Source organism: Astatotilapia calliptera, chromosome 23 (genome assembly GCF_964374335.1).
Source record: "Astatotilapia calliptera chromosome 23, fAstCal68.1, whole genome shotgun sequence".
Taxonomy (NCBI): domain Eukaryota; kingdom Metazoa; phylum Chordata; class Actinopteri; order Cichliformes; family Cichlidae; genus Astatotilapia; species Astatotilapia calliptera.
In genome coordinates, this window is record NC_137443.1 from 20,226,204 (window position 1) to 20,235,576 (window position 9,373).

Below are 9,373 nucleotides of genomic sequence, written 5' to 3' on the forward strand. Positions count from 1 at the left end.
CTGCTGCTGAGGTCAGAGGTCATGTTCAGAATCTAATGCTTTAGTTTGTCTCAATGAACATGTTATGAGCTCATATAGCAAACAGCATATTGGGAAGAAGAAGCAGGAGTGGTTAAATAAAAACATGAAGGTAAAGAGACATGCAGCAACCTCTTAGTATTGATCTGGCTTCTGCCTGACTTAGGACAGCTCACACATCAAATATTTACCTGCTGATACTGAGGTGAAAGTCTTCCAGTGGTGTTCAGCTTGTGGTCACACATACTTCACAAACCAACCTGAAATGAGACTAAAACTTTTTTTTTTCAACCCTACAGTGACAGGTGTTTCTCATTGCATCTGAGTAATAAAGAAGTTGAGTCCTTTTATTTTATTATTTATTTATTTATTTATTTATTTATTTATTTATTCATTCATTCATTCATATTCTTTCAGATCTGATCATTGTAATATAAAAGTCGTTTAGGATTTAACAGGACATAATAAATACAAAGCTGAATCTCTCCTAGCCCACCCCACTCCCATGGAGGCCAACACTACCCTCCGGTGGTGGTTAGACAGCATGGCACGTAAGCTTGTTGCAGAGTGTGGAATTAATCCAGCTCAAACAATAAACTCAATAAATAAAATAAACATGAAACTATATAACATCATCCATAACAAAAAACCCTACATAATCTTAAATAACATCAAGTTATTTCTTTTCAAATCAAAGTATTGCACTTGAAGTTCTGATGCAGAGATTAACTTTTTGTGGTGTTACGCCACAGTTACCCATGATTCAGCTATTGAAAAGCAGAGTTTACTAGACTGCATACTTATTCTAACATTTCTGGGATAATTTGTTTGGGAGGACTAGTGCAGCTCGATTGTTTCAGAGCTTCATCTGCTGGGTTTCTGCATAAATTGTCAAAGCTCATGTTTTGACAATTTATGTATGAACATACGTATTTATGTATTTTTCAAAAACACCAACAACAGACTTTCATTATAAAACAGCTCTAAAATTATTGGTAAACAATAAAAGAGTTGGTTGTCTTCTTATTTTAACAGCTCCTCCATAATACACAGCAGGCACATAACAAAAAGCCAGTACTGTTCATTGGATATGCTGGCACTCACAGTTGAACCATCATATCTAATTATTAAAACATCTTAAAATCTTTTAAATACACTGAGGTGTCATTCTGAAACCTAAAACCAAACTAATGAGGCTCAGCTATTGTAATACTCATGGCCTGAATGTGGATGAGGATATCAGGCCATGAGTCTCTAGAAGGACAGATTGATACCAGGACAGTCCTCACACACTGCCATTTCTGTTTGGTGCCACAGCTAAAGATAAAGGAGCAGCCGTATTAGGAGGATTTTAAAGTAACAAAGCTTTGCCTGTTGTTCTCTTTTGAAAAAAAAATAAAAATACTATTGCAGCTTATTGCTAATGTTTGTTGTAGATGATTTCAGAGTTTTTCTCTGTGTCTTCTTTTAAGTCACATATAGTCAGTGAGGTGTCATTCTGAAGCCCAAACCCAGGATAAAGAGGTTCAGTGAATGTGGTGTTGAAGGTGTGAATGTGATTGAGGCTGTCAGAAGAGACTCTGTAGAAGGACAGAGTGCCAGCAGCAGCATCCAAATACACTGCTACTCTGTTAGAGACAGAGGATGAGGAGGGGAGACGACTGAATGTTACACTGTTGTTGTGGCACAAAGAGTAACCATCATGAAAGCAGTGTTTATGTGAAGCGTTTGGATCTTCTTTTGCTGCTGGTTCAGTCAATAGTGTTTGGAGAGAGATCAAACTAACAGCTTTAGAATCAGCGCATAAAGGGCGTGAACACAAAGCGCCGACCCGCCGAAACATCAGGATCAGCGAGCTGTCGGCTTTCAGCCCCGACCGTGAGAAAGGCGACATCTCACTGATTCTGATCCGCGGGTCGCGCTGTGTGTTTAAGTCTATGTGCAGAATCCGTGTTCCTGCTCTCATTTACTGTCTTAACTGTTTGGTGGTTCTTGAAATTTTGTGAGATGTCACCAGAGATTCTGGCATTTCGGGCAAAATAAATTTATATTAAAAAAATCGATTCAGGATTTTAATGAATCGATTTCACGTTATCCAAGCCAGAATCGATTTTAATCGATGAATCGATTATAAAAACCCAGCCCTAGTAGTGTTGCTGTGTGCTGTTCTAAAGTGCATTTAAAACACAGGAGAACATGGTTCCTGCTTCCTCTCATAGAGCAGCACGGCTCCTCCCGAAAACCCTTAGTGTCTAAATGCATTTAAAATTGAGGGTAGGGCACCAGCGCCAGAGGTGGGTTGGAGTACACCGACCATCCTCTGGATGCTGTAAAACGTGCCCACCCCCAAGGCCCTATATGTATGTGTTATGTGAGAGAGTGAGTAATGTGGATGTCTAGGTTGCAGAATAAAATTGAGGCACAGGCGGCCAGAAGGGGACAGAGGGGGAGTGCCTCCCCTGCACCCTGGTGAGATACCTGCACCCCAAGTCCTGCGTGTGTGGGTGGGTGTGGTAGAGCGGGAATAGGGAGGCAGCTGAGGATGGGGAGGGAAGAAAGGGAAGGCCCATCCGGACCGGGGCCCGCAGCAGCAGCACCGCCCAGCCCCACACAGTCCAGGGCAGCCCACCCGACTCCACCCCAGAGAAAACTGCACCCACCCCATCATCCAATCATCTCCCAATCTACACAAGACAATAGACACCCAGGTTGAGTTCATTCTCTACCTCTCCTATATCTCTCCCCCACCTGCAGAGTGAGCTCCTGTAGAGAGGAGACCACTCTCTACAGGTATTTCTATCTTTAAGAAATTCCTGCAATTAACCTACAAACAAAACAATATATAATATCAACACTGGGGGAAAAAAAAGAACAATACAATGTAGAAGAAGAAGAAAAACTGCCAGCTGTAATTTAACAGGGTGACTATCTATTAAACCATTTTTGGTCAAACACATAAAAAAATGTATGATTAAAACTGCAGAGCAGTTAGTGAGAAGGTGGTGAACATATTGAAGCACTGAGCCGAATCTGAGTTTTCCTGACAAGCTGATTCCAGAGATGTGGAAGTCTGCAAGTAATGTTTAAACACACTTTTGCTGATCACGAATCTCAACACACAAGGCAAAAGTTATGCTGTAGTTTTAGGCTATATCCACAGGTAAAAGGATCAATTAGATGTGTTCATCCTTCAAGTCTCTTCTCTTGTCCAGGTGCAGTTTAGGAAGTTAGACATCCTTGAGCATGATGAACTGAGATTCACAGGCAGGAGGAGACAAGGAGGCACAAATTAGAAAAAATAGAGACAAGCCATGAAGTTAAGTGTTCCTCAGATTGGAAAGCAAGACTTAGCAGTTCTATGGCAGGACTGGCAGCACCTTGTCCAAACATCTGAGTGGGTTAACATGGAACATTAAAATGCCTTTAATAGAAACTTCTTTTTGTTTGACTCAAGGGCTGTCAGACATTTTCAGGAGGCCATTCACCTGCTGCCTCTGGCCACATTCATGTCCATAGAGGTTTTTAATACAAGCTGTTTGTAGGAGATTTTTATTTTATTTTTCCCAAATGTGTCACTTACCCTTTTTCAAAAAAAAACACAGGACATGTGATTTACAGTAAATATTTTGGACTTGCAATACAAAAACATTGCGTTTAATTTCAAGATTCGTCAATTCTTTTAAATGCTTGCGTGTTATAATTCTTATCCCTGGCTCCTTGCAGATCATCTACCTTTCTCTGCAGATGGGAGAATCCCAGCAGAGGTGAGGCTGATCTCAGTTTGGACAAAGTTTATTGTCAGTGTCTGAATCTGTTCTAGCTAACTTCTGTATAGACTCAATGAGTGTGCTGTTATCAATAAGGATATGGATCAAGTGAGGAACTAAAGAACTATACTTCTTATCTCTGCTCTCTGTAAGGCTATCTTCTATTCACTGTGTACACCATTATGGTTTCAACTTCCTTTCATTATGACCTGCAAAGCCTCATCTACAGACTGACAGTATGCTCTGATTTTAACAGAAAATCATGGTGATGCTTCCCGATATCCTCGAAGATTTAAACGATGAAGAATTCAAGAAGTTTAAGTGGCACCTGAAGACTGAAGTGTGGAACAACATATCACCCATCAAAGAAAACTATTTGTCCAAAGCAGACAGAAATGACACAGTAGATCTGATGGTGCAGACATATGAGATCACTGGAGCTGTGCAGGTGATGGAGAACATCTTAAAGATGATATGTAGGAACGACCTGGTGAAGAAATTATCAACCCTCAGACATTAAATATCTGCTTTCACACAGACTGTACACAGCTCTCTATGTGAGAACAGAGAAGCTAGTTTTCCAGTGAATACGTAGATGGTGTGCGGTCACTCTATTTCATGCATACTCCTGGGCTGAGTGTATTGGAGGTAAAAATAAGTACCAATGTGTGTAAAAGACTGAGGAGCTCCCTGAAATCCAACATGAGTAAAGAGCAGCTAAGAAGCTTCATGCTGCTTTCTTTCTGCTACAGCTCCCAGAATAAACTGAACTGTGTATGTTCCACATGAAGTGAGGTGACCACAGTCTTGTGAATATTAAGACTTTTTTGACTTTACTGGTTTGGAGTATTGGACTGAGGAAGTCCAACAACATTGTGCACAGAGCAGATCTGAAGCAGTTGTCATCGTCAGAGAATCGTAGTTTTTACTCTGCTTGTGAAAATATTGGGTGGAGTGTGATACTGTTCATGGAGTCAGCAGTGAAGGACACACCAACATTAGATCAAATGAGCTTTGATGTTAGGTCAGATTTTTTCTTTTTATCTTTGATGATTAAGAGGACAGTTTATATGGAGACAAAGAGCAGCCAGCGTGTTCTGTTTACATTTTGAATATATCTTTATTTTTACTGATTTGTGGTTCGGTTCAGTACAGCCTCACCTGTGTCCTTTTGTATCATTTCGTCGTGTTTTCATCTTGGGTACGTGATCCTCTGTGTAGTTACTTCCTGTTTTATTTTAATAGTCTCTTTGCCTTGTATTTACATTTGTTTCCGTGCCTCGTTGTCTTGTTTGTTTCCCAGCTGTGTCTCACTCCTTTAATTTTTCCAGTTTTACATCTGATGCTTGTGTAATGATGATTATTCAGTTATTTTCTTATTAAGACAAAACAAAGACTACAACTGTTTTATCAATGCAGGAAGTTGGCCATATTTATTTTTTGTACTTTTGTGATAACTGTATTTATTCTGGTCTGCATGTTTCAGTCAGGACAGAGCAGAGAGACTCTGTAATCACCAATGAGAGTAAAGATGTAATGAGTAAACAGTCAGGATAAAACCATGTTTGGTACGTTGAGATAACTGGAAGAAAATATCATAAACATATCTATCAGTTTTAGTTTATAATTTTCTCTCTTCTCTTTGTTACACTTTAATGAAAATTTACTCGTTAATGGACCTCGTTTATAATTCAATTCAAGTTTTGTCTGCTTAAAATAAATATTTTTTCTTTCACATCAATGTACAGCTGCATGTGGACTCAGGGAATAAATAAGAGGCCAGATGTCTGTAATTGATGTGATTGTGTCTCAATGATTGTGCCATGCAGGAAATACTGAGTGCGATACAGTATATGTATTCAGACATCCTACATTCTCTTTGTGATCTATACCTTATGTGCAACGTACCTCCACCACTAAAAACAGTCACGTGTGACATCACAGCTCAGCTAACCCAACCCTGACACAGCTGTATGGACACCCACCTCCACAGTGACACCTTATCAAAACTTTTGCTGTCGTCATATCTTGATAATGATCCTCTGTGAAACAAGAAAAGAGTTGCATAATTGGGCACAAGGTTACTTGTTGTGCCAGACTATCACTGATTAACACATCTCCATAGAAACAGGGACAGAAAAGCACTGAGATGATTGCAACCAGCAGGCTGTTAACTGTAATGACTCCAGACCTAATAATACTGATTTCTCCCTGTTCTGTTAGGAAACATGAGGCTGTTTCATTTACTGGTAATTCAATGCAATGCACAACAGACTTACTTACAGAATAAAACACACACACAGAAGACGGCTGTGTTTGTGATAACAGCAAAGGTTTCTGGAGATTCTTGTCACACTGTCAGAAAAAGCTAGAAGCTGCCATGATGGTCTGACTATAGTGAACCTGCATGTTTTTGTCCTGCTGTCTATGAGATAATTACACAGGAAGCATAAAAAAGCAGTTGGAAAATCTAATTCTTTATGAGAATTGGGCATGAGTAGGTCACCTGTAAATAATGGATGTTGTTTTTCTTGCATTAGTGTTTATGCTTCCGCAAAGTGTTTGAGTCTTTATTCGTTTAACTATTTCATCACAAATCTCCTTCAGTTTCTGTCTGTGCAGAGTGTGTGTGTGTGTGTGCAAAAAAGCGATTTCCATATTTAAACTTCTGTAAATGACGTGTTGCTCTATAATCTGTGAAAGTGACTTTTTTATATCCTTTATTTATCCAGCTGAAAATCTTTGTTTTAAAGACTGATGTGCACAAGAGTCACAATATTGTGACAAATAAAACATCATAACGATGTTTCTAAAACAGCTCATTTATTTATATAACCTTTTCTTAAATCCTGTTGGCTGCTGTCTGTTTAACAATATAAGCAAATTCATGACAAAATAAATTAAAAAAATAATCAAAAAACATTGGAAATCACTTTTTGGCACAACACCGGCTAGTGTGATGGTTTCTCTACATCTTGATATCTTATCTCTTTGCTTATATTGATAAATAGTCTGCAGTCAACAAGCTTTAAAATGTATTTATATATCAAATAAAGAAATGACCTATTATGTTAGGATCTTTATGACTGCGTTGCTGTACATACTCTGTGTTCTACAGTAAAACCAATCCAGTCCTTTTTAACCACTTAAAATATTTTATATAAATATTTTGCTATATTTCTTTACAATCTCTGCTGCCAGCTTGTTATAGATTATCTATTTGTATCCAAACCATTTACATGTGATTTGCATGTTTGTTTGTTTTTAATAATTTCTCTTTCTCAGTAAAAATATTGTAAAAAAATCCACAGAAGTGTTTCGTGTCATCTTTCTGCTGCTCCGAGCTCGACATCTTGTGGACACCAGCAGAACCTACAAACAGAGCCACAGGAAGCGTTTCTTTTATAAACAGCAGATCGAGCGACCTGAGAGACTGTTCATCAAGCTGAATTCAGGTTATTTGTTGTGAAAGCTCCACAGGTTCAGAGAGGAATGGTCTGCTTAAAGCTATTTCAGCTGGGAGGCTCTGCTTTGCTGATCAGGTATGTTACGACTTTTTTTTTTAAAAGATGGTTTGAAGTCAGACTTCCTCCGTTACTTCGAGTCTGTTTCATAACGGAACATCGCTGCGTTAGAAGGTGATACTAGTTATTTCCTCTTTAAAACGGATCCACACAGTAAACTCTCTGTATATGTTCAGGATATGTGACCCTAACGTTACACGGTAATCACCTAAATACACACAGCTGGACTGGCCATCGGGCATTTGCCCGGTGGGCCATGGTGATTTTTCGTTTTTATGGGCCGATGGGTTCTTTTTTTTCGTAACAGTATAAACACTGAAAGGTGGTGGATTGGCCAGATGCTGGGAGATGTGTAAAAATAACTCAGTTGTTTGGTGGTGGCTATTGCGGAGCTTCCACCGATTTAGTAACATTAGCAAGTGGTGGAGGCCAGCAGATGCAACACGCTGGCAGGTGGATGACGGAAAGGCAGGAGGAGCAGAGACCCCAGGCGGTGAACTGAACTTCAGGTAAGAAGTTATGACCTGCAGTCTATCTGGGTCAGATATAAACCAAGTTTAGGTGGAGTTTATTTTCGTTATGCTGACTTTTTACAGTCAGTTACAATAACTCGTACTGCGTACTAGCTAGCATGGGAGTTTGTATACTGCTGGGTGGGTGCTATGATATTATTGACGTTGAACTTGTTTTATCTTATTTTATTTATAAGGTTAGTTATTAGAGTTTCCAACCGTCCCGTAAAAAACGCAATCGTCTGGTATTCAGAGAAAATATTGCACGTTTTGTATTGAGGGGAAAAGGAACGTGATTTGTCCCGTACTTCAGGTAGAATGAAAAAAGACACAAAGCTGGAGTTATTCTGTGTCTTTGCTGCACAGCTGCCTCTTCTTCTGTCATTCTCTCCCCTCCATCTCCTGTTTCTACTTCAATCATGAAACTGATCAATGATCAGCTGATCATCTCTCTTGTTTGTTTATCACCCACTTTGCGCCAGAAAGAGGAAACCAGCGGATGTTGCGTTAAACAACAGCAGCATGTTCAAGCTTGATCAGCTGTTGTTAGAATTTATTTAATATTAACCCTTTAAAACCGGTCAGAGCACGCTCCATTTTGCGTAACTATTTTTAAATCCCGGTAGCACTGCAACCACGTGAGCTAGCGCAATAATTTTTTTTGCATATGAAACCAGAGGAGTTGTACTTACATCTTATGCCATCAGCTTGTCCTAGGTCACGGTTTCCTTCCACATATAGCTTTGCAAAAACTGCATAAAAAGCACTTGCAGCAACAAAAACATAATATTCCAGAAACACGCTTTGCCGATCCATCAGCTGTTCATAACACTTCCTATGTCCATCAGCACGAACTATCGCATGTCCGCCATGACCTGCCCGAAACCGGAAGTGACGTCATTTTCGCGGAAATGTAGTTTTTTACCATCAAGGCCTCATGAGCTTATGCTGGTGTTTTTAAAAGTTATGTTTGACTTTATGACTTTCTGTGTCGTTTCTGGGATGCTGAGGACTCATATTGCACTGCTGGAAATAGTTTATTTTGATGCATATGCTGCTTTTTTGCAAATTTGCAGTATAATATTTATTTTCGTTTTTCCTGCAGTGTATAAAAATTGGTGTATTTCAAAAATAAAACTATGAAGACACTCAAAATAAATTTCCCGTGGTGGGAAACTATTTTGTGCAACTTTTTTGTATTTACAGTTTTGAGGGATAAGCCTCTTAAATTTCTCTAACTAGAAATATATGTTAAAAACAAAAACGATTTTCAATTTTTTTGTAGTTTATTGCACTTTTTTGCAATTTATGTAATTATGATGCACTTAATGCATGCATATTATTAAAATTTAGGCTGTAGTGGTTGTATTGATGTATAGCAACTTGAAATGCTCCCAAAAATGGCTCTACAACATGTAAAAATATAATATAAGCTCTGGTGGACTTGGTTCAATGGTAGGTCTTAAAGGGTTAATTTCTAGTATCAGCTGATGTTTGCTGGAGCCACAGCTGTAAAGCTGCTGGTCATGATGTCGGTTTGGATATGTGGTGA

General features: G+C 39.0%; 1 long non-coding RNA gene across 1 annotated transcript; it reads left to right on the forward strand.

Annotated features, from left to right (window-relative positions):
- The first annotated feature begins 1,736 nt into the window (after nt 1-1,736).
- On the forward strand, nt 1,737-5,649 carry LOC145424332 (uncharacterized). The gene is made up of 2 exons (XR_013905376.1): nt 1,737-3,782; nt 4,042-5,649. It is a non-coding gene; the product is annotated as an uncharacterized LOC145424332 (long non-coding RNA).
- Nucleotides 5,650-9,373: the final 3,724 nt, after the last annotated feature.